This window comes from Sciurus carolinensis, chromosome 15 (assembly GCF_902686445.1).
Source record: "Sciurus carolinensis chromosome 15, mSciCar1.2, whole genome shotgun sequence".
NCBI lineage: Eukaryota > Metazoa > Chordata > Mammalia > Rodentia > Sciuridae > Sciurus > Sciurus carolinensis.
In genome coordinates this window covers 13,583,030-13,609,746 of record NC_062227.1, presented here as the reverse complement: position 1 = coordinate 13,609,746, position 26,717 = coordinate 13,583,030, and the positions used below count along the sequence as shown (strand labels likewise).

Sequence of the window (26,717 nt, the reverse complement as noted above, 5' to 3'; positions counted from 1 at the left end):
ATTCATGCATTTAAATGTGTGTGCCCTCACTGAGAGCTTTCTGCACACAGTAAGACCCTGAGTGGAAGAGGAGAAAGGCTTCTCTGTTGGTCATCTTTGCATCACTGTGACAAAATACCTAAGGTAGACAATGTAGAAGGGGGAAAGATGTATTTTGGCTCATGGTTTTGGAGGTTTCAGTCTGTGGTTGGCTCCAGTGCTTTTGGGCCTGTGGTGAGAAATTACATGGCAGCTGAAAGGCAAAGAGGGACCTGGGTTCTAGTACCACCATTAATGGCATGTCCACAATGACCTAACTTCCTCCCACCAGGCCCTACCACCTAGAGGTTTCATCACCTCCCAATAAAACAAAGCTGGGGGGGCCAGGCCTTTAATAAATGGGCCTTTGGGGAACATTTCATATCCAAGTTAGCAGCTTCCCAGGCTTTGGGCTCTTTCTTGTTTCCATATAGCTGTACAGAGGTTGGGGTTAGTGGGTAGCCTGAATCTGAAGCGAAAGAAGTTTTGTTTCTTCTGTTCCCACAAAGACTATAGATGAGCTGCTTCTTTTGTGAGTGTCTTATAAGAAAGCACTGTTTCAGCATTGATAATGAAATCTTGCATCATCCCATAAATCTGAAATTTTTGGTATTTTGATTTAGAGAATTTGGAGATAGTCCCATTTTGTGATGTCATTCTTCCAAATGGTAGTCCTCTTTTAAGGATATATATGGCATAGTAACCTTCCTTGGTAACTTTTACATGTATATGACATTTTACAGCATATGGATGAACAATGTAAAACCATAACAATGTAAAAATTAAAGACAGTGTTGAACATGACAGATGCCTCCATATGAATAGGTTAAAATTCTGTGTTTAACTTCATTATAAGAGTATTTATCCTAATTAAGGTATAGAATTAAAACATAAGGTAGGTAGAAATTAAAACTTAAGTTATAGTGAAATTGAAGACTACCCAGTTCAACGTGTGAGATTATTCTGTTTTGGTAATCCACAAAAAATGCTGTTTTTTAGGTCAAAAGCATTTTTTGGGGGGGGTGGGGGGGAGAGGTTACAAGAGATTGAACTCAGGGGCACTTGACCACTAGGCCACATCCCCGGCCCGATTTTGTATTTTATTTAGAGACAGGATTTCACTAAGTTGCTCAGCCTGGCTTTGAACTTGAGATCCTCCTGTCTCAGCCTCCCAAGCTGCTGGGATTACAGGGGTGTGCCATCACGCCTGGCTAGACCAAAAGCATTTAATATTTATTTGTTCTACCATGCCTACCTTGTCCATAGTAACTAATAAAAACACTGGAGAAGGATTTATAAGAGAATGAATCTATTTGAAAAAAATCAACAGATAATAATTGTGAAATAAAATGAAATGGAAAAAAGTGTGACATTGCTCATTTCTGAATTTCTTTTAAGAAATAAGCATTTAGCGGTAATTAGGATATAATCCTAGAAAGATAGAGGCTGTAGTGGATTGAATGGTGCTTCCTCACCACTCCCAAACAAGCTGTGTCAACCTAGGAACCTATAAATGTGACCTTATTTGGAAAATGGATCTTCAAAGATGTAATATCCTCTATTATCTGAGGGAAACTTAAGTTCAATGAGAAAGTGTCCTTACCAGAAAGGAAAGACACAGGCAGAAGAGAAGATCATGTGAAGACTGGAATAGTGCATCCATACGCTACTCAATGCTACTGGTGGCAAGCAGCCACCAGAAATGTGGGTAAGGGGCAGCATGGGAAAGATTCTTCCTCAGAGTCTTCAGAGGTAACCACCCTCACAGAGACCTTGATTTTGGATTTCCACCCCCCCCCCCCCCCACCAAACTGTGAGAGAATGAATTTCTGTTGTTTAAGCCTTTGAATACATGGTATTTTTGTTATGGTACTCTTTGGAAACTGATACTGTCACTTTTTAATGATATTGAAGTAATATGTTTAGATAAGTGTTAGTAGGTGGAAAAGATTGGGGGTGGGAGGAAGAGGAACTTGTTAATTTGAATATTTACCATGTCTTGAAGATGAAATGTTTTGTATTAAAACAACCAAAAGTTAGAACAGTTGTATAATGAAGAAAATGGATTGTACTTTAGAAATGAGGGTGAGAGTTTTATTGGCATCCTTCCTTCCATTGTGAACACAGTGTGCTGTGCCTTAGAAGTTCTAGAAATCAGAATTTGTCCCCAGTATACTTAAGTTCTTCAGGGTTCTGTTCAATAGTGGACCCATTAATTAGAACCCATTTTTTAAATAGATTTGAATGAATTTTTCTTATGTTTTATCATGAATGGAATTATTTTTCTAATTTTATTAAATTTTCATAAAAATGCTAATGCTTTGGTATTTGCCCATCTGTTTATAGTAGCTGGTTCTCTGTCTTTTTCATAACTGAGTCCAAGGTGTATAGAAGGTTTCAAGTTTATGGCGCATAGCATGTTAGGCAGCATTGAATTTTTTCATTGAAAATGAATCTGATTTTTCATGAAGTCATTTATTCACATTAAGATAAAAAGTGATGCACACAGAATTTTTGTTTCATTTTTACATTGATATTACAGGTCTTAAAGTATCCTGGGTGAAGATTGTTTTCTCTTTTGTTTTTTAAATAGCAAATCAGTTTGTTTTGTTATATACATGTATAGTTTGTTTTGTTTTTCAACTGTAGCTTTTAATAACTGACATATTGATGCACTGGAGGTAAGCAGGATAGCTAACAAGGAGATAGGAAATTCAACCTAATTAAGAGAAATTTTCAGTTTGCATAGAAGAAACTACAAGAATAATAATTCACCATACTTAAGACTTGAAATTATAAGTTTAGAAAAAATATACTGTGAATAGGAGAAAGGTAGCTAAAACAGTATGTGTTTAGGATCTATATATAGTAAAAAGCATGCATTTGAACCTAAGACCAACCCTCCTATCTAGGCTTAATTTCATTCATATGAGTCCATTTTTATTCTCAGAAAATACATGTAAAAATCCATGCAAAAATCCATTGACCTTTGGGCATACAAGCAGATTAGGAACGGTTCAGACCAGGAGAAAAGCGTTATTTCATATCATCCTTGTTTTAAGTAATATTTTTGATTTTGCACATATTAATTAAAGTCTGAGATTTTCATGTCGAAAAGTTCTCTCCTGCTGTATCCATAGAATGTATTTCTTATCCACAGATATTTTGCCATCACCATTTCTCTTTTCCCTTTCCTTTCATGTGAAAAGATTGCTTCTTAAAAAAAAATTCTACTAAATTGGTGAATGTGAGTTGTGGTATGTCCTGCTTTTGGCTATGAACACTAGTGCTAACTTATAAACTAGAGAGTACATGACAGTTAATTTTTTTCTCCCTCTTGTTCGGCTAGAAAAAGGTGCTTCACTTGCTTCCTGTTATAGATTCCCCCTGGGAGGCATGGCCATGGAGTCTGGCTGTACTCTGCCTCTGCTCTTCCTCTCTTTCATACAAGAGTAGCTGTTGACAGCCAGTGGGTGGACAGAAAATAGTGGGAACTGTTCAGATGGGGGAAAAATATTGGAGGAAGTAAATATTCTTAGAGAAAGTAGATGAGTTGCATCCGGGCTAGAAAATATGTATGTTATATGTCTGACAAACACTGCTTCTCTGAGTTATTACAGGTCTGTGGTTCCATACTGGGTAGCATTTCAGAATTAATCCAAACGAAACTGTACCTCTTTATTTGAATTTACTATACATTTGATGAAGTCAAAAGAGTTAGTATTATGCTACCAGTTGTCATATTGCCACAGTTGCTATCTTATGGTAGCAGTATCATAAGATATCTTATGCAGGGAAACTATCAAGAACCAAAATTTAATTTTTTGTTTACTTAAATTTGAGCTTGAATAGCAATATGATTATTTCTAAGGTATGAATTAAAAAAGTTTGATTATAAAGCAGTTGTTTTGAAGAGATAAAAATATTCCTAATTAACACAAGAATTAATGGACTATTGCTATCATGCAACTTAAATTAGAATTCTCAATTTCAGTTTTTATTAGAAAGGATATTGTTTAATATCAAATGACTATTGAAAGTATATAGTTTAATGAAAAATTTCAAGGAATGTTGAAAGATTAAAGTGAAATTGAATTTCTTAAAATAGTAGTTGTATTTCTAGTAATTAAACTATGGAATGTTATTGTTAAATAGTTAAACCAACATTTAAAGCATTATGAAATTTGAAAGGCAGTAAAATGTGTTTCTTTTAACCTCACCATTCTTTTTTTCCTTCTACTCCCCAAATCTCTCTCATTGAACCATTTCAAAATAAATTGTACAGTCATGACAAGGTGAACTTTAAATATTTCATCATGTATTTTCTGAGAATAAGAATGGACTCATATGTAAACACACAATACTATATCTCATCCAAGAACGTTAACACTGATTTAGTAGTATTGCTTAATATATCATCCATCTGGGTCTGGTGGTGCACACTTGTAATCCCAGCTATTTGGGAAGCTGAGGCAGGAAGATCTCAAGTTTGAGGCCAACCTTGGCAACTTAGTGAGACTCTGTCTCAAAAAAAAAAAATGGGCTGGAGGTGTAGCTCAGTGTTGGTGTAGCTCAGTGTTAGCACACCCCTGAAATAAATGCCTGGTACTACCAAAAAAAAATTTTAACATTCATATTCACATTTCTCCAGTTTGTAGCTGTTTTGTTGTTTATTTTGTTTTGCTCTGCTTTTCTCATTCAGGATCTAGTTTTGCATTTGGTCAGACCTGTTCCCTCCTCCCCAAGACTAGAAAAGTCCCCCTTGCCCTTTTATTTTTTATAACTACCAATTTTTTTTTTGTTAGTGACCTTTTTATTTTTTAAGCTTTTCATTTTGAAATAATTTCAGGTTTCTAAAATCCTTAATAAATTTCTGTCTACCCTATGCCCAGCTTCCCCAAGTAGACATTTTATATACCTGTAGCACAATTATTGATAGCAGATAATACTGCTGCATTATTACTAACTAATCTGATAGCCTTATTCAGATGCTACCAGATTTCCCACAATGTCCTTATGGTCCAAGATTCTATCCAGAACTCTGTGTTGCATTTAATGAAAAATTTCAAGGAATGTTGAAACATTAAAGTGAAATTGAATTTCTTTAAATGGTAGTTGTATTTCTAGTAATTAAAATATAGAATGTAATTGTTAAATAGTTAAACCAACACTTAAAGCATTAAGTGGGTCTTAATTAAGTGCTGGGTCTTCATAGTTCTCAGGATCTGGGGAAGTTTTTCACTGTATGTTTGACTTTAATAACTTTTAAGGGTGGGTTTTTTTTTTTTTTTTTTTTTTTCCTTGCTTGTTTAATTTTGTTTTGCTTTCGTTTTGTAGTACTGGGAAATTAACCCAGGACCTCTTATTGCTAGGCTTATGCTCTACCACTGAGCTACATCTCAAGCCTTTTTTATTTTTTATTTTGAGACAGGTTCTTGCTATGTTGCTGAGGCTGGCTTTGAACTTGAGATCTTCATCCTCCAGCCTGTCGAATAGCTGGGATTATAAGTGTGTGCTACCAAACCTGACAACTTGACAGTTTTGTAGACTGCTAGCTTAAAACTTTATAGATTGTCTGTCTGTTTGAATTTCCATGATATTTCTACATGAATAAATTAAGATTATGCATTTGTTGCCAAGAATGTCATTGAAGTGATGAAGGGTCCTTCTCAGGGTCCCCACTGGGTATACATGATGTCTGTGTGGCTCATTATTGGTGATGGTAACTTTTTTTTCACATAATCTATGACATTTACTTATTTGCCAATCTTTCTTTGTGAAATTATTTTTATCTTTAAAATTTTTTTATTAGTGCATTATAGTTACACATAGTGGTGCTTATTTTGACATAATCATATATGCATGGACTATAATTGACTCCATTTCAATCCCTAATACTTCCTTTTACCCTGCCCTCCTCCTTCCCTCTGTTCGCCTTTCCCTACTCTAGGGTTTTCCTTCTATTTATTGTTTTGTTTAAATTGGTACTTTATAGGTAATACATAGTTTTATCCATTTACCAGCAAATTTCATAATTTCATTCTGTATGACGCAGTAAAACTTCATTGTGTATATATACCACATTTTCTTTATCCATTCATCTGTTGATGGACATCTGGACTGGTTTCATAATTTGGCTATTGTGAGCTGTGTAGCTAGAAAACATTGCCTTTATCACTATAGTACGCAGAGTTTAGTTCCTTTGGATAAATACCAAGGAGTGAGATAGGTATATTGTATGGTAGTTTTATTCCAAGTCTTTTGAGGAATCTCCATACTGCTTTCCAGTGTGGTTGTGCAGTCCCCCCAACAATGTATGAGAACACCTTCATCCCCATATTCTTGCCAGCATTTCTTATTATTTGTATTTTTGAGGATTGTCATTGTTAATGGAGTGAGATAAAACTTAACATAGTTTCAATTTGCATTTCCCTGATGTCTAGGGATGGTGAATATTTTTTCATGTTTTGTTAACCATTTTTATTTCTTCTTCTTTAAAAAATATTTTATTTAGAGACAGGATCTCACTGAGTTGGTTAGGGCCTTGCTAGGTTTCTGAGGCTGGCTTTGAACTCATGATCCTTCTGCCTCAGCCTCCCAAGCTGCTAGGATTACAAGTATGTGCCATCTCACTCAGCTTTTATTTTTTCTTTTGAGACATGTCTGTTTAGTTGTTTTTTCCATTTATTGAGTCGGTTATTTGGTTGCTTGGTGTTAACCTTTTTGAGTTCTTCATATATTTCTGGATATTTAATCCCCTGTTAGGAGTAGCTGGCAAAGATTTTCTCTCATGCAGTGAACTCTCTCTCTTCATGCTTAATTATTTCCTTTGCCTTGCTGAATCTTTTTAGTTTGATGATGTCCTACATGTGATTCTTGGTTTTATTACTTGAGATTTATGACTCTTGTTAAGGAATTTTGGTGCCGGTGCCATTGTGTCAGAGTATTGTTTTCTTCTAGCATATGCAAAGTTTTTGGTCTAATTACTATGTATTTGATCCACTCTGAGCTAACTTTTGTGCAGGGTGAAAGGGATTCTTTATGTGGATATCTAGTTTTCCTAGCACCATTTGTTAGAAAAACTTGAGTATCAGATGAGACTGTCTTTGTTTGGGTTCGTCTCTTTTATTCAGTTCTATTGATCTTCATGTCTGTTTTAATGCCAATTACATGCTGTTTTTTGCTACCATAGTTCTATAATGTAATTTGAGATCAGGTACTGTGATGATGCTGGCATTGCCCTTCTTGTGCAGTCTTTCACTGGCTTTTGAGGGCCTTTTTTTTTCTTTCAAATGAGTTTTAAGCCATTTTTCCTAGTTCTGTGAAGAATGACATTGGTGTTTTGGTGGGGATTGCAAGTAATCTGTATATTGCTTTTGATAGTATGACCATTTATTGACAATGTTAATTCTGCCTATCCTTGAATTTGGGCAGTCTTTCCATCTTCTGAGATCTTTTTCAGTTTCTTTAGTGTTCTGTAGTTCTCATTGTAGAGGTCTTTTACCTCCTTGGTTAGATTTATTCTCAAAATTTTATTTATTTATTTTTTTTGAGGTTATTTTGAATGGGATAATTTTCCTGATTTCTGTCTCATTTGGTTCATTATTGGAGTATGGGAAAGCTGTTAATTTTTGTGTATTGATTTTGTATTCTGCTACTCTACTGAATTTATCAAGTGTAGTCTTCTGGTGAAGTTTTTGGGTCTTCTAGATAAAGGATCATGTTATCAGCAGACAAAAATATGAAAATATATTTTAACTTCTTTTCTTATTTGCATTACTTTAATTTCCTGTTTGCTTGATTGTTCCGGTTAGGATTTCAAGAATTAAATTGAATAGGAGTGGTGAGAGTGGGCATCCTTCCCTTGTTCTCGATTTTAGAGGAAATGCTTTCAGTTTTTTATCCATTCAGTACTGTGCTGGCATTGGGTTTGTCATAGGTAGCCTTTATAATCTTGAGGTAAATTCCTTCTAGCCCTAGTTTCTCCCGCATTTTTAACATGAATGGGTGCTGGATTTTGCCAAAGACTTTTTCTGCATCTAATGAGTTGATTGTATGATTCTTACCCTTAGTTCTATTTATGTGGTGATTTATATGTATTGATTGTGTATGTTGAACCAAACTTGCAGCCCTGGGATGAAACCCATTTGATCATGGTATACTGTTGTCTTATTGTGGTACTTTTGAATGCAGTTTGCTAATACTTAAATTAGGGATTTTTGCATCTGTTTTCTTAAGGGATATTGGTCTTAATTGTTTATGTTTGATGTGTCTGTCTGGTTTTGGCATCAGGGTGATTGTGGTTTTATAGACTGAGTTTGGGAGTGTTGTCTTTCGTATTTCATGGACCATTGGGAAGGTTTGGCATTGGTTCTTCTTTTAAGGAAGATCTTGTAGAACTCAGTTGACAATCCGTCTGGTCCTGGGTTTTTCTTTGTTGGAAGGCTTTTCATTGCTGCTTCCATCTCATTGCTTGATTTCGGTCTTAGGTTTTCTGTATCCTCCTGGTTCAGTTTGGGCAAGTCATATGTGTCTAGAAATTGGTCAGTATCTTCCAGATTTTCCAGTTTATTGGTGTATACATTTTAAAAAGATTTCTAATGAGCATCTGAATTTTGGAATTGTGTATATGTATTGATATCTTCTTTTTCATTTCTTATTTTGTTGATCTGAGTGTTCTTTGTGGTTTATCAATTTTGTTTGTCTTTTCAAAGAATCAACTCCTTGTTCCATTGATCCTTTGTATTTTTTCCCTTAATTTCATTGATTTTGGCTCTGATCTTACATTATTTCCTGTTTTCTATTGATTTTGAAATTAGTTTCTTCTTTTTCTAGGGTCTTGAGGAGTAACATTAGATTGTTATTTGGAATCTTTCTATTTTCTTAAATGTTGGCACTCAGTGCTATAAACTTTTCTCTTAGAAATGCCTTCATACCTTCCTAGAGACTTCGATATATCTGTTCTTACTTGTTTATAAGAATTTTTTGATTTTCCTGATATTTTCTGTGATTCATTTCTCAGTGTATTATTTAATCTCCTTGTTAAAATAGTTTCTGCTTTTTATCTTGTTATTGAGTTCTGTTACATTTCATTATGATCTTACAGGATAACAAGGTATTAGCTCCCCATCCCCTTTTTAAAAAAATGTTGTTTGTGTCCTAAAATATGGACTATTTTAGAAAAGGTTCCATGTGCAACTGAGAAGAAAGGGAATTTGGTTTTTGATGAATGAACTATTCTGTAGATGTCTGTTAGATCCATGTAATTAACCATATATATATTTTTTTAGTTCTGAAGAGTCTTTACTTAGTTTACATCTGGCTTACTTCTTATCTGTTGGTGAGATAGGTATGTTGAAATCACCCAGTATTATTGTACTGGGGTCTATTTGATTCTTTATATTGTGTGAAGTTAGTCTTATATACATAGATAAGCATACATATTTATAATCATGATGTCTTGTTTGATAATTCCCTAAACTAGTATGAAGTGACCTTCTTTGTCTCTTCTGATTAATTTTGACTTGAAGTTTACTTTGTGAGATACAAGAGTCATTACTGCTGCTTGCCTTTGGTTTTCATTTGCATGGTATATCTTTTTACACCATTTATTTCACTTTTATCCTGTGAATGTCTTTGATTGTGATGTGAGTCTCTTATAAAAAACATTTGTTTGGGTCTTGTTTGTGCCAGTCTGTCTTTTGACTGCATAGTTTAGACCATTTACATTCAGTGTTATTATAGAGAGGTGATTTTTATTTCCTGCCATTTTGGTTTGTTAATTGCTTAATTCAAATGCTTAATTCAAACTTGATTCTCCTATAATTGATCATTATTCTAGTGAGATGCATCCATACACTGGCTCTTGTATTTATTTTTCTTTGTGTGAAGTATTTCATGGAGTATATTTTATAGTACTGGCTTAGTGGTTATGAATTCTTTCAGTTTTTGATTATCATGGAAAGTTTTATTGTATCTTCAATTTCAAAGAATAGTTTTGCTGGATATAACAATTTTGGTTGGCACCTCCTCTTATCTTTAAGGGCTGGGTATATGTTCAAGTTCTCCTGGTTTCTAGAGTCTGGGCTGAGAAATCACTAGAAAGTCTTCATTGGCTTACTTCTGAATGTGACCCCCTGTTTTTTTCATGTGACTTTTAAAATTCTATCTTTGTTCTGTATATTATGCACTTTAGTTACAATGTGTTTTGAAGAGGATCTTTTTTGATCTTGCCAATTTGGTATTCTAATGTCTCTTGTGTTTGTATTATCATCTCATTTCTAAGGTTTAGAAAATCTTCTGGTTATTTCATTAAAAAGTTTTGTTTGTATTTTAGTGCCTTCTTCTATGTCAGTGCTTTTTAGATTTGGTCTCCTCATCTTATTCCAAGATTTCTTGAATATTCCATTCATGGTCTCTTAACATCTTTTCTTTATTGTCAGCTTTATTTTCAAGATTATATTCTTTGTTTTCAGGGCTCAAGAATCAATTTTCTATGTGATCTAATCTATTGGAAATGTTTTCAATTGAATTTCTAAATTGATTTATTGAGTCTTTCATTTCTAAGATTCTGTTGAGTTCGTTTTCAGAATCTTTCTTTATTGAAATGATCTTTCACTTCTTGTATTTTCTCAGCTCATTTTTTACATCTTATCTTTTAGTTCATTGAACATTTTAACTTTGAACTTTCTAAATTCCTTTTCCAATATTTCCTCCACTGTGGTGTCAGTAAAATCAGTTATTGAAGTGTTATGGACTGTTTGGTGTGGTTTGTTTCCTTGGTTTTTCATATTGTTTGTATGTCTACCCATCTACTTGGGTGATTATCTCTTCTACTTCTAGGCAAGGAACTATTGAGTGTGCTTCTTTCTCTTAAGTTCCCCAAGATGGGTGAATGTTCAGGTTTTGATATACCCACTCAACATATATCTTTTGCTGTGCCCAGTATCAGCACCACTTTGAAAAAAAAGGATACTAAACGTAACTTCAGAGCAAAAGCATATACCAATAAAACTTAGGGGGGAAATCAAAACATACTGAAAATGTTCTTTATACTTCCTCTAATCCAAATATAAAATTCTTGTAATGTTCTTGAATAGGTTGAGCAATTAGTTATTAAAGTAATGAATTGCTTAATTAGTGATTAAATTAGTTATTAAAGTAATAAAGTTACTATTACACTGGAGAGTGCTTTAAAGGGGAAGAAGAGAAGAAGTGGGCAAAGAAAAAGAAAAGACAGAAAAAACACAAATTAAGAAAAAGAAAACAACATGGGGGGAGATTTGTGACAATAACAAGTAATGCAAGAGGGAGTGGAGAGAGTAAGAGGAGCAGTTGTAAACTGCTTGAAAACAAGGATAATTCCCATAAATGCTTTAAAATATGGATTGAGGACAGCAGTATTGAATAATAAAGGAAACTGTCAATTCAATATGTAAAGTAATGTCTCTAGATCAAAATTGTCTAATATTTGAGTTGTTTATGATGCTCATGCCAAGGTGGGTGGTTTTTATTGTGTCTTCCTGATATGGATTTTATCAGAATTTGGATCCTTCACAAGATGCCCACCACCCCCTGTCTTTACCTCTCAGTTTCCCAGAGCGTGGAGGTGGTGCTCACAGCAGCCCACCTCTGATACAGTTGTAGGAGTCCCCATCCTATCGTTGGTGTGTGCAGGTACCTATTGGTTTTCTGTTGGGTTGGAAGAGATGGTCCCTACTTGTGTGTGACTTAACATCCAGGTTACTTCCTGTCATGGGATACAGTTTAGCATGCCCTCCGGAAGAAAAGTTGTGTGTATCCAGGGCTGTCATATCTAATGTGTGCTCCCTCACCTTTATTTCAGAATGTGTGGAGTATTGTAGTCTAAGGTAGAGATACTGAAGTCCGGTTGCAGTGCTGGGTGGCCTGTCATGTGGGGTAGGACTGTTAACTCCTTTGGCATGTGCAAGTTGCAAGTCAGTGGGCTTGTGTCTATGCACACTGGGTGGTGACTGGTGTCTGTGGTGGCTTCTCTCTAAACCTGTTTGTGAGGTATATGTTGATGATCTCTGCTGGCTGCTTGGGGTTATCCTCAGAAATTGCCTTTTGTGGGTCTGTGCTTCTCTCTGGTCAGCTGTTCTTTCACTGTTTCATTTCTGGGCTTTGTGCAGTGTGTGTATGCATATGTGTGAGGTATGTTGATAAAAACACTGAAGACTTCAAAAAGCCGAACGAGTGCTAGCTTGTAAGGAAGTCACCTCAGGTAGCACTGTACAAGGTACAATAATGCCGTTCATTGTTCATAACTCTGGTAAAATGTGTGACGTTCTGAAGCCTCTTAAGAAAATCAGTCTTATTTTTGTTATTATATTTTTCTTCTTCCTGAAACAGTATGACCTTATTCATCAGATTTGGCACAGAAAGATCTTTTGCTATTTATGAAAATCAATTCACCCTCACAGGATAAAGATGAGTCACAGATGAGGATATGCAGAAGATAAGCTCAGATTCTGATGTAAATTCTAAGAGAATTTCAGCAAAGGTTATAAACAAATCTTTCCAAAATGACTACTGTGTTCAGGATAACACACACAGGATTTAAAAATTCGTCATTACTTCATAGACACACCTTAAAATAGAGCTCCTGGGAAAGATGCCAAGAGACTGCCTTACTGCTAAAGAGCCTACAGTGATGCACAGTGACGTCCCCAACCCTTTCCCCTGGGAGCAGAAAATGAGACAAAACTGTGGGCAGTTCTTTTTTTTGGTTCCAGGAAACCTGAGTGTGCTATACTCTGTGTGTGTGTGTGTGTGTGTGTGTGTGTGTGTGTGTGTGTGTCTGTCTGTCTGTCTGTCTGTTTGGAGGATTTTTAAGAGAATGCTTAAAGTATACCCACAGTTATTCACTACCTTAATCAAGTGACCAAAGTTATCATCACTAAAAATGGGAGATTCTAATGTTAAGCACTATATAATAAAATGCTAAATACAACATATGGCATCATCCATTTGGTATCCTCAGGAAAAAATTTTAACCTAAACCTAACTACGAGGAAATACTAAGAGAAATTCAGAATGTGCAAACCTCCATGAGGTAATCTGCTACACTCTTAAAAGAAATTAGAGCTTCAGTGGGGGAAATGGGGAGATGGTGGCCAAAGGATGCAAAAGTTCAGTTCAATTGGAGGAAGAGATCCAAGAGATCTATTGTGAACTGAGGTAATTACAGTTAATAAACATATATTGCATCCATGAAAACTGCCAAGAGAGATTTTAAGTGTTCTCGTTACACAAGTGCACACGAAAGGTAAATGAGGTAATGCATATGTTAATTAGCCTATGGTGTAGCATGCGTAGCTTCTATCAGCTTCTGTACATTTATTATTACACTGTATTGTATACAATTTTTACTTGTCAAAAAGTACGAAGATGGCAAAGGGGCTATCTAAGCGGAAACCCTTGATGTTAGTTTTTGTGGAGGAAAGGTATGTGTAGGACTCAGCCATGCCCCCTTGGAATTGACCTTCTGAAACCTAGTAGGGGAGTTTGAACATATGTACAAGTATCTTAATTGCCTTATTCAATAATGCCTGTAATCAAGCAAATACAACAAACTAAAACTGTGTAACATGTTTTAGAGAAAATGAATTCTGCAAGGCATCATGAAGGAAGAAACAATAGGTCCTAGTTGGCAAAGCCTACAAGGTAGTTCTCTGGCTACCTTCTGACCTCAGTCCTATGGCTGCTCCCCTTGCTCACACATCATGTTCCAAACACATTCACTTAGTGAGCATTCATTGAGTCCTGCAGTGGTGCAGACATTGAGATGTAGCTGTGAACAAACAGGATCCTGCCACTGTGCACCTACATGCTAGCACAGGAACAGTAGACACACAGATGGTAGGTTGTGCATTAGGACAGAAGGGTGCAGGTGCTGTAGAACAAGAAAGGGGAAGGGATCTGAGGATGGTGGAGGTATATGCTATGAAACAAGGCCGTCAGGGGATGCCTCATTGGGAAGGTAACAAGGGAGGTAAGGTGAATGTTTTGAGCAAATTAATCACACAGATCTGAGTAAAAGCATTCCCTGCAAAGCTAAAACCCAGTCCAAAGGACTTAGGTGGGAGAGTGTGCTTTGAGTATTCACCCCCTCACTACAGTGATAGCCTGGAAGAAGAGGAGGAGAGTAGTGCTGGTGCTGTCAGAGAAGCAGTGGGGAAGCGGGAGGGATCATAGAGGTGCTTGTTACAGTACTGTTGTTTTAACCTCAGTGAGGAGGGGACGGGACCCACATGGGTTTATCAACAGAGGTGCAACGTGCTCCTAAAACTTTAAAGCTTTATTGATCACTGTGCTAAAAGGGGCACTAACAGGTCAGGGATAGAAGCAGGATACCTGTTCCTGCTAGAATCTGTGGCTGTAGTTCAATTGGAGTGTGCGCTGGGACTGGGTTGTTCTGGTGAACATAGGGGTGTGGTTAGACTCTGGGGTGTCTCTCAAAGTTGGAGTGAGGTGAATTTACTGACAGATTGGATGGGGAGTATAAATGAAAGAGAGATACAGGAATGACTCCAGAGATTCTGGCTGCAGAAACTGAAAAGGAAAGTTTCCTTCTACCAAGATGTAGAAGGTCATGAGAAAGCAGATTTGGAAGCAGTAATCAAGAGTATTATTTCAAACATTCTTGGTTTAAAATTATTGTTAAACATCTAAGTGTAGTATTAGTCAAGTAGACAGTTAGGCATATGTCAAGTTTAGGAGAATAGTCTGGGCTGAAAGTAAAAATGTGGGATTCATTTTTTACTTAGCATCTACTGGTCTTGTCCAAAGGTATACTAAAACTTAGAAGTGAACTTTTGTACAGGAGAACTTCAGGAGACCTCTTTAATTCAGGCTTGATGCATGGGAAAATAGATTTCCTTAGAATGTTAGCAGTTGCAATGAGGAACCAAAACAGCAAACATTCTGAGGGAGGGCAACTATCTTCTTTAATCCAAAGAGATGGGATCTCAAGAGGTTGAGGCAAATCCCCATTACTTTTCCTTAGTGGATCTTTCCATCACTTGACCTTTGGCACTGGCATAGTCATTGGAAGTCCAAGAAAAAGTAATGTAAACACAGTCTTAGTGTTCTGACCAGAAGTCCAAAAATGGGCACCACAGAGCATTGCAAAGTACCTGAGAGGTGGTGAATAGAAGAAGACTCAGCAAACAAGTTTATGGAGTTGTTCGTGAGCCTCTGGACATTCACTCGAAAGCTGTGCACGTGTCTCTGATAGTAGACTAGGCACTTTAAAGACTGCACCAGAAGTCAGACCACTGCACATGCATGTGTTATTGGTGAAAGGATAGGTGTCTTCATCAGTGGGGCACAGCAGCATCTAGAAATAGATCGACAGGAGTACGGTCAGTTGGTATTTGACGGGTACAGAGGAGTTTCAGTGTAGAAAGATTTGGCATTAGAAAAATTTGACAGCTGTATGCAAAAAATAGTAAAAAGGAATCTTGATTTAAACACCAAATTTGTGGCAAAAACCAACTCAAAATAGATTATAAATGTAATACAATTTTTTAAAGCTTCGTGGAGTCATGGACCAACTCTCTTGTTCTCCAGTGTGTAAAACCAAGGGATGTGGTGATCTTTTTAGTAGGAGCTCAGTATTACTGAATATGTGAATTTGTACCCCTGAACAAGGCAGTTAACCAGAGTGGGTCTACAAAGTAGATTGGAGCATTAATATCATAGAAATGTTATTTAACTGCCTATTTTCTTTGTTAAAAGTAGCTGTGTTGTTTTATATGTCCAAATAATAAAATAAAATGGTGATTTTGATTCAAGTGCTTTAATTTCCTCAAATTGATGTGACTGTTAATCTCATTTTAATTTTTTTCTTGTTTTTAATAACTAGTATCTGTGTTTTTTAAAAAATAAGATTATTCATTTTTTGAGGTGCATGTTATTTTCCTAATGTCCCTTTGTGATTAAGATAGCTTTCTTTGCATTTTAATAATCTACAATGTTTATTTTATATATCAAGCTAAATAGACGATCTCAGGAATCACTTGAAGCACTGAAGCAGATGTCAAAAACCTACCCTTGCTGGGCTTGAGGGTGCACACCTGTAATCCCAGTAGCTCGGAAAACTGAGGCAGGAGGATCTCAAATTCAAAGCCAGCCTCAGCAACTTGGTGGGGTTCTAAGGAACTTAGCAAGAGCCTATGTTGAAATTAAAAACAAAAAATACCGGGAATGTGGCTCAGTGGTCCCCCTGGGTTCAATCCCCAGTGGTAAGCAAAAAATTATCCTTATCTTTTATTTTATTTTAAATAAAGCATGTGGAAAATTTATGAGAGACAGTAAATTACTTTCCCCTATAAATTAGGAATTGTGGCAGTTCATTTTTCTCATCCTTTTAAAATAAAACTGAACTTTCTTTTCCCTAATCATCCCTTTTGGTGCCTGGTGTTTTAACTCTAGTGCAGCGTGAAAAAGGGCGAGAGCTGTTCAGTCTTAGAGGTTCGTTTTGGTGTGTGCCCATGAGCATTTCATCTGAGAATGTGTGCCTCTGGTCTCATCATGACAAAAACTCTTATTTGGAACAGTAGATTTAAGAGTACTTTTCTTTCACTTATAGAAACTACATGGATGTATCAGCTTAGTACTAACATTGTGGTGAAATATCTGATGACCAGCCTTTGTCCACCTGTGAAGTACAGTAGGTGCTCATAGTGGGACCTTCCCTGTGAGATGCTCTGGTTTGAAGTCCTGACAGTCACAAAATTGTATGTCTTTTAGCAAATTATTTCTTCACTTTCCCATTGCCACTTTTATGAAATAAAGCTAATAATACCCACAGAGTTGTGAGAATTGACCAAGACAGGACACGTAAACTGCCTGTAACATTAGCTGGCACGTTGTAAAGATTAGCTCTTGTTGTTACCTAATTGGTGCTTGCTGTAATTTTTCTTCTTTTTAAATGTCTTTAACAAGTTATAAAGCTTTACTACGTTTTACCTCGTACTTATAAAGATTTATGGAGTTATGATTGATGTACAATAAACCACACATATTTGAGCATACAATTTGATACTAAATATTTTGATATATACACATGATACTATGTGTTTTGACATATACACATCCATGAAATCAGAGCCATAGTCAAGATAAAGAGCATCTCTATCCCCCCTAGAAATGTTTTTATGATACCATTGAACTACTACTTGTCACAATACGTTAGTTTTCATTTTCCAGAATTGTACATGATTATCATACATTGTGTAATCTTTTCTTTTCCTAACTTCTTTCTCTCAGAAATATTAATTTCTTCCCATTGCTGAATGGTGTTGCATTTTATAGGTATGTCACAGTTTGTCTCCTCACATGTGGATTGACATCTAGTTTATTTCCAGTTTTGGCCATCATGAATAGAGCTGCTATGAACCTTGTATGTCTGAGCTTTTGTATGGACGTATGCTTTCAGTTACTTAGGCAGATGCCTAGGACTAAAATGGTTTCATGTGGTTAAGTGTGTGTCTATGCTTCTAATGGACTGCCAGACTGGTTTGCAGTGTGGTGCCAGCAGTGTGTGAGAGATCTCACTGGCAGCAAGGGGGTGTTGCAGTTTCTTCACATGTTCTCGCTGTTGCTGGGAAGGTCAGTCTTTCTGAGTTTAGTCTTTGTCACAGATGAGGGGTATCTCATTTGTGGTTGTAATTTGCATTTTCCTAATGTCTGATGGTATTGAGCTTCCTTTATGTCATCTGTATTTCTTCTTTGGTGACATAATTATTCAAATATTTTACTTGTTTATTGGGTTGTTTCATTTTTTTTAGTTCTTATTGAGTTTTATTTCAAACATTATGAATGCAAATCCTTTATCCAGAATATGCTTCATAAATGTTTTCTTTCCATCTGCGACTTTATTTTCTTAACTCTTTCAGACAGTAAAAGATGTTAATTTTGACAAAGTCTAGTTTATCAATTTGTTCTTTCACACATTGTGTTTTTAGGGTGATGTCTCAGAAATTCTTGCCTAAAGTCACAATTATTTTTCTCCTATTTTTAAAGAACTTTTCTTAATTTGATTTACATTTAGATCTGTGATCCATTTTCAGTCAGTTTTTGTATATTAATATTTTGAATATTTAATATTAAATTAATTATTTAATTTTAAATATTAAAATTTAATATTAAAGAATATTTAATATTCTTTGTGGATATAAACACTGCTTGTTCTAACATCATTTATTGAAAAGACTTTTTCTCTTATTTGCCTTTGTACCTTTGTAAAAAAAAAATGAAGTGTTTTTACATGTATGGTTTATAGCTGGACACTTTTGTCCAGTCGTTTGACTATTTTAATACCAGTACTGTACTGTGTTGATTACTGTATCATTATAATCTTGAAATCAGGTAGTATTAATTCTCTTACTTCTTTGCCAAGTTTTTTTTTTTTTTAATCTAAGCTAGGTCCTTTGTGTTTCTATATGATTTTAGAACGAGCATGTCAATTTCTACAAAATTTTGCTGTAATTTTGATTGAGGTTACATTCAGTTTGTGGAGACTTGGTATCTTACTGACTTTTTAGAACCATAGTATCTATTTTTGTTAGTCTTAACTTCTCTCAGCATTTTTTAATGTTCCATTCTTGTCTGGCAGAATGTTCTGTAAATACAGCAGGATTTTCTGTACCTTCCCTGATTTTCATTCCTCTTATTCTGTCAGTTGTTGAGAGACCAGAATTTGAATATCCAACTGTAATTGTAAAGTTGTCACTTTCTCTTTGTAGTTCTGTTGTATTTCCCTTACATATTTTGAAGTTCTGTTAAGAGCATGAACTTTTAGTTTGCTCATATCTCTTAAGTGAATTGACCTTAATGTCATTTTAAAATAATCTTTTTTCCCTTAGTAATATTCTTTGCCTTGAAAAACTGATATTCATATCGCCTCTTCAGCGTACTTTTGACTAAGATTGCCTAATACACCCTTTTCTAGTTCACAATATGGGCTCTCTTCCGTTATATTCTTAATCTATTTGTATTTGTTAGTCAGCATACTGGTGAGTCTGCTTTTTTTTATCCTATCTCACTACTACTGCCTTTTAATTGAGATTTTCAGGTCATTTAAGTTTAATTATTTATATTTTTATGTTTAAATTTCCCATTTTCTTTTTTTTTTCTGTTTATTCCATCTGTTTTTTTTCTTGTTTTCTTTTTTTGCTGTGACTTGAATTAATTGAATATTTTTATGATTCTGTGTTATCTTCATCGGTTCGTATACTATTAGTTTTTATTTTTTTTTTTTTTATTGTTTTAGGGTATATACTGTACGTCTTTAATTATGACAGTCTGCCATCAAGTGATAAACCATTTCATATGATAGTAAGTACTTCCATTTTTTTCTCTGACCTTTATATTACTTTGGTTATGCATTTGACTTACAAGTACATGCACCATTATTACTTTTGTTTAAATAGCCAATTATTCTTGAGAGATTTAAGTAATTAGGAAAAGTCTTATATATTTACCTATGTAATTATTGCCAGTTCTTTTTTATTTCTCTGTATAGATCATATTTCCCTCTGTTAACTTTTTTTCTATAGTGTAGGTTTTCTGGTGATAAACTTAGGGTTTTTTTTTTTTTTTTTTTTTTTTTTTTTTTTCTTTTTTCTTTCCTGAAGTACTGGGGATTGAGTCTGAGTGCCCCACCACTGAGCTACACCCCCAGCCCTTTTTATATTTTAATTTTGAGACGAGGGCTTGCTGAGTTGCCCACTTCCTGCCTCAGTGTCCTGAGTAGCTAGGATTACAAGTGTGCACTTCTATGCCTAGCTTAGACTCAGCTTTTGAATGTCTGAAAAAGTCTTTTAAAATGTTTTTGCTGGGTATGTCATTTGTTTTTCCTCTAGTTTTGAAGATGTTGTTCTGCTGTCTTCTTTGTTGCATAGTTTCCCTGACAAGAAATCTTCTGTCATCCTCTTTGTTCTATGTATATAACAGACTTTTCTCTATAACTGCTTTTGAGGTTTTATTTCTCACTGGTTTTGAGCAGTTTGAATTGCATGGGCTTTGGTGTGGTGTTCATCATGTTCCTTTTGCTTGGCATGTATTGAGCTTCCTGAATCTCTGCTCATTCTGGGGGTTCCTTCTGTGACCTCAGCAGTTTACCAACATACTTAGTGGTTAAAAGCTCTGCTGAATCCTCAAGATTCTGGTTTTATTTATCCTTGCCCTGCACACTCCTGTCACCTGGATCTCTTGGATTCTCAGCTCCTTTTGAAGTGCAAGAGTCTCCTGGCTTAGCTTAGTTCTTTTGTGGAAACTAAAGTCTCTGGGGGCAGATGGGCACAGGGCTCACCTGTTTTCTGCCTCTCAGTGGTCTTTCAACTGCCCTTTGTTGCCTCTTGAAAACTCTCTGATTTTTCAGGCAGGAAGGTGAATCCAGCTTTACCACCATCTCTGCTAGAGGAGGAAGTGCTGTGGTTCCTTAACTGAATAATTGCACTGTCCTTCAGTTGCATTTTCTCTCCCAGCTGGCCACTTAGACTTACCACTATTAATTGGTAACATTATTGGTATTATAATTATTAAGGCTGATTGTTACTTTACTATTTTTCCATTCATTGAGATCTTACCCAAACTACTTTTAATGCCATAAAGGTGAAAATAAATTTAAGAGTGATGGCCTTAAAAGATATTTGTTATTAATAAAGGACTACCTTTCCTTTGAAACAGACTTGTCAGCTTTTACATTTGCCACTCTGAAGTGAGTACCATCTGTCAAAATTATGGAGAGATGGAAATAAATCAATGTTTGGGTTTCATGTCTGTAAATGGGCTTTTATAAAATGGGCTTTTTGCTACCTATTTGATTATGCTGTGAAATTAGAAGGTATTTTTATATTCATGTATCTTACCTTTCCTTTTGTTTATATTTTCATGTGAAAGTGGGACTTTGCAAATCTGTTCTTGAACCCTGTGTTACTAGACATGGCAGCCTTCTGTGGCCACTCTGTCATGTGATTTAGTTTATATGCACCCTGTGCCAGTAGTTGGTTCTTTTCATTTCCTGCACTTCCTTCCCTTGATTTCTGCCTTTTCCTGTCTCTTTCCTGACACCTCGCCATTTGGAATGCACCTACTTTCTCTACCATGCCTCCTCCAATACCTCACTACCAGAGCCTAAGTTCTTTGTGGGAGGTTTCTGTACAGAGCCATAGTAACTTCAATAAGAAAGTAATGGCATTACTGTAAAAATCACTCCCAGAGTGTTTGAAGGCACAAGTAACGTTGCTATTTTCTTTTCAAAGGAAAAGGTATAAATAATAATGTATGATTAGAAGTATATACCAGAAATGGGAGATTATTTGGTAGAATTTCAAAATTTAACCAATCTTTTAGTAATTGAGGGATTTCTTAAAAGTAATTGATTATGTTGCCTTATGTAACTTTATTTTGATTCAGACTGTAAGTATTAAACCCAATAAGAAGTAATTGTTAATGTTTTGTAACTTGTCATTTAAAAACTTTTAAATGTATCCACTGATGTATTTACAAATATATACATGAATTTCCTCCTAAAATGTGATCATATTATAATTCTCTTCTGCAATTTTCTGTTTTTGATTTAATGATATATTTTAGAAATTTCTTCTTCCTGTTTTACTTGTATTGCTAATGGATAAACTTCTGGTGCTTGAACATGAAATCTTGCTTTCAGTTTGAGATGTACTTCTTTAATTATATTAATGAAATATATGACATTGATAATGTTAAAATTTTTGATACTTGAATTCCTTAGATTTTCTGTTATTGAAATATTACGGCTTTCTTGGAATGAACTGTTATGTAGTCATGATATGGTATTCTTTCATACTGAATTCTAATTCTGCATTCTATATTGCACCTATGTTGGAATGGCATTTTGTGCATTTGTTTTTATAGATGAGATTAAAATTTTGTTTTGTATGTTATCCTAGCAACATAACTTTTAAATATTAATATCTTTAAAAGTATTTAGAAGAATTATTATCTCCTCTCTGACATACTTGAAAATAATACTGGAATTACCTCTTCTTGAAGTTTTTATATTAAATTTATCTGTGTGTCTTGATACACTTTGACACTTAAAAATTCCCTTTAGTATTTCTTGGGAATTATGGTTTACCCAATCGTCCCAAATTATTAACATTGACTTGTACATAGTAGTTTTCTCACAGTTCTAGAGATTTCCTCTCATATTTGCCTGTCTTCCCTAATTCCTTAATCAGTGTTTTTGTTTTCTTGCCTTTCTCCTGACTCACTTTTTCACAGAAGTAACTCTTAGATTGCTTTTTAAAAAATTATACTCTTTGTCTCCTTTCCAAGTTTACGATTTTCTACATATCTGTTCTGCCTTTTCTTTTTGGTATTTTCATCTCCCTTTTTGTAACTTAGCAATTTAAATATTTAATTTAACATTTATTTTTAGTGTTGAAGGAGCGTGATTGTATTTTAAACCAGTTTTAGCAATTTGCCATTCATTTTTACATGACACGTTCATTCTTATTTTACCAGTTCACATTTTTATTTTTATTTAATTTGTAACCCTTAGTTGGTTATTTTTTTTAAACTTTTCAAGTTGCTTTTGGTATTTCCTATTAATATTTCTAGTGTTACTATAACATGTTAGATTGTGCTATCTAGAGCACTATTTTTAGGAAGTCATTGCAGTTTCTTTTTTGTGTAATTGAATTGGCCTAGTTTTATAAATATATTTTTTGGGACTTTGAAAAGAAATACTCTTTTTGATCACATGGTTTTTGGTGTGCGAGAAATGATATCTTTATTATGGTTTATACCTTTCATCATTATGCTGTGCTCTTAGTTCCCTTTTAAATGCTTTTACTTTAAATTTTGTCTACTGATCGTGATAACATGACCCCTAATTTGTTGGCTATCATTTCTATGCATATTTTTCAGCCTTTTATTTTTTACCTTTGAATTGCAAAAGTGTGTGTGTGTGTGTGTGTGTGTCTCTGTGTGTGTATGTGTGTGTGTATATATCTATCTATCTTACAGAATTGTGCAGAGTTGTGTGTGTGGTCTACAAGTGCATTTCTTCTAGCAGGTTGTTTATCCCATTTTCACAGGAGGAAAACTACGTAGTAGATACGTTTATAGATCCAGTGTTTTCTATGCCCATTTCTTTTCTTTGTCTTCTGAAAGCTATTGTTTTGGAGTCTCACCAGTATATATTTTACTTGATTTTGTTTACATGCTACCACATGCAAATTCAATATTTCTTTTATATTTTTGTGTGCATATAATATAAAGATACTTTTTAAAGATTTTATGTTTCATTATTTACATTTTTCATTAGATGTGGTACTGTTAGAGTCAGCCAATAATCTTTATTATTTCAAAAAAGTAATATTTCACTGCTGTTACTTGGTTTGGGCTTTTTATTCTTTGGAAAAAGAGTCAAAAACAAATTTATTATAGTCACATTACTCAGTAGATAAGGATAGTCTCCAGTTTTGAGAACTCACATTGATAACAGTTCATATATGCAGTATTCATATACAGTAACTTTTTTTTGGAACTGAGGCAGTAAAATGTTGAAATATTTTCTTATTTCAATCTACTAATTCTTGAATTTTTTCAAATTTTGAAAACATAAATAACCTTATGAGAGCTAGCATTAACTTATGGGGTGTGAAAAGGAAATTCATAATTTGATATTGGCTCAGGGTATTATTTTTGCCCTAGCTTGAAAAAATTATTTAAAACTCTTAATGCATGACACTGTTTTAGGAAGCTATTTCGGTATTAGTCTCAAAGGACAGATTACTATTCTTTTCCCACCATAATAAACTAGGTCACTGGTTTTTGGCACATTTCCATGATGTGAGATTTATTTGATGTTCAAGTATGCTGTCTAGAAATAGTGATGCAGTGTCAGCAAGGCCATTTTTCATTTCATGAAAGTAATTTCCAGTGCCTTGAATTAATTTATTCCTCAACCTGTTAATAATTACTTGGTCACTATCCTTTCAGAGTTGGAAAAAGCCTATGGAAATGGCCACAGTCACCCTGTTAGGTAATGAGTTCCGGAGTTCCTTTAGATTTGGCCTTTATTGAAGTGGTTGAAGTTTTATGAAAACCAAGGAACAGCTTTCTGCTTGACACCATGGTAGTCTTTGCTCTCTCTGTGATTGTCAACACTTATCTAATCATCTGAATGTGTTGCTGGATTACATTTTCCTATGGGCAGCTTAATGCTCAGGGAGATTCTCTATTCTGTTCATCAGCCAGAAACAAGTACCTCAAAAACACAAATACCATAATGCTCCTTCAAAATTAATTACAGGTCCTATAATACTTAATATCTAAAATGAGCTGTTTTAATTTAGTCATGTATCAGTTCAGTGTTTCAAAGAAAGATGAAGAAAGTATGAATTATTGCAACACCACTAGTCTTGTTTGGTGATCTGAGGCCCAGGAATTGGACTCTCTGGATCTCATTTCTTGCTCTGTGGCCTTGGGAAAGTGACTTGACTCTGCATGTTTGTCCCCTAATCTGTAAGTGTGAGCGGCCTCGTGTATTTTATAGTGGTACTGTGAGGATCATGGGAATGAGTGCATGCACAAGGTTTTGAAAGGGTTCTGGTAGATAATCCCCACCTTCACAGAGACAGTAGTCCTTGCTATTGTTGCTTAGTGCATGTTAGTCCTTGACAGGCATCCTTTTTTCTCTTGGGCCATCCCTGTCCCTTCCTTGTCTAATTACTGTTACTGTCTTCTGTTTAGGGATACCTATTCCCCTGAGGGTAAATTTTAGAAATAGCCTAATTTTTAACTACTCAGGAAGCGTAATTAATTCTCTTTAGCTTGGCCAGTTAACCTACCTGAACATAATTAACATGAACTTTTCTAAACTAATAGTAAAGGGTAAAGTTTGGCAAGGCAACTTTATGGATTTGAGCCATTTCTTTGTTTCCTTTTCTGGTTTAATAGATGCTTTTCTTCCTAGCTTTCCTTAAAGTTCATTTTCATCGTATTATTGTTAACCTCTGTAAAGATTTATCTAATGTAAATTAGGTTCTGAATTTTGCAGAAATATATGTTGGACGCCAATCTGATATTTTTTATTCTCTCTTAATTTTCATACACTTGGTTTTTTAGTTATAAGATTTTTGCCAGTTGTTTCATTTTTAAACTTCACAACAGTTGTTGGGAATTCAGTGGAAAATAAGTATTATAAAATCTGGAAAGGTTTAGAATTTTTATTTAAGTATATTAAGAACGAGCCGTTTAGTTTTTGAAATGAGAACCGCATGACATCCTGTCCTTCTGCGGTTTGCAGTTGCATCTCTTTGCTGGTCTGGTGATGTCAAGGATGGGTTGTCATGGCACGCGGAGTTCTTTGAGAGAAGGGACTGATCCGTGTGTCAGCAGTATCTACCTCAGTGCTTGTTAAATGATAGGTGCTTAGTAAACAGTTGTTGAACGAAATGAAATGATTTTTTTTTTTAACTTTATAGGATTTTTAGGAAGCATACCCAGAAATCATGTTTACATGTTTAGATTTGTTTTACACAGGCACAGTTTGTTGCTTTTGTTTTAGTTTGATTGTTTTTAAGTAGGCGTGGATTCTGTACCCTTTATTGACAGCAACTGATTTCTTGCTGTAACACAGACCTTGAGAGAGTCCTTCATTTGTGGTCCTCATTTGATCCTTGCTGAAGAGAGGAGCAGATTGTCTTTCTTAAGCTTAAGTACACCTGGCCAGTCCTTTTTTATCTCTGAGAGGAGAGAAAAGAAAACAGATGAATATTCAGGAGTTTTTTGTGTTTTGTGGCTGCATAAAATTAAAGGGGCAAAAAGCATTACTCCTAAGAACTCAGACCCTTTTAAAATGCAAACTAGTGAATTTTCATGAGTGAGTGATTGCTCTGGAACTAGAGCATTCCCCTCCCAGTGCCAGTTATTTGGGTCTCTGTGTAATTATTATTTGGCTGATTTGCCTCATGAATGTACACATGCCTTAAGAACACATAAAGATAGAGGAGGTTTAAAAAAATACTTCAGTTTGACACCTTTATTTTGTGCAACCTTAGTTTAATATAATGTTACCTGCCTGCATGCCTTCCTTCCTTTCTTCCTTCTTTCTTTTCTCTCTTTCTCTTTCTCTCCCTCTCTCTCTCTCCCTCCTTCCTTCCTCTTTTCCTTCCTCCCTCACCCGTCTCTCTCTCTCTTCCCCTCCCCTTTCTTTCTTTCATGGGGGATTTAAGTCAGGGGCACTTTATCATTGAGCCACACTCCCAGCCCTTTTTGTTTTTTATTTTGGCACAGGGTCTTGCTAAGTTGCTGAGCCTGACCTCAAAGTTGCAATCCTCCTTCCTCAGCCTCCAGAGTGGCTGGGATTATAGGCAGGCACCACCACTCCCAATTTAAGTGTAATGTCTCTAATGCCAGCTGATATTTCAGAAATTCAAAATTGCTGTGAAGATACGTGAAATGTAGCATATTCATTTTTCAACAAGTCTTAAAACAGTGTTTATTAACATCCACTTACTTAGCCAACACTTTGATACTAGTCAGTTATAGTGGAATCTTTATGTCATGCAGGCTTTAGGAGAGAGCTGCATTATAGGGATACTAGGAAGGGCTTTCTCTTTGTTGAAGGGTGTGGTGAACCCTAATTCCATTTTCCTTTTTGATTTTTGGCCTTG

General features: G+C 35.2%; 1 protein-coding gene across 4 annotated transcripts in view; it reads left to right on the top strand.

The window, feature by feature from the left end:
- Auh (AU RNA binding methylglutaconyl-CoA hydratase) overlaps nt 1-26,717 on the top strand; it is a 167,161-nt gene that overhangs the window by 76,001 nt on the left and 64,443 nt on the right. For 2 of the 4 annotated variants that reach the window (XR_007105190.1, XR_007105189.1), the window contains exon 7: nt 19,319-19,383. The exons of the other annotated variants lie outside the window; for them this stretch is intronic. The gene's annotated coding sequence lies outside the window, so the exon portion shown is untranslated. The remainder of the gene's footprint in view (nt 1-19,318; nt 19,384-26,717) is intronic. 4 annotated transcript variants of the gene reach the window in all.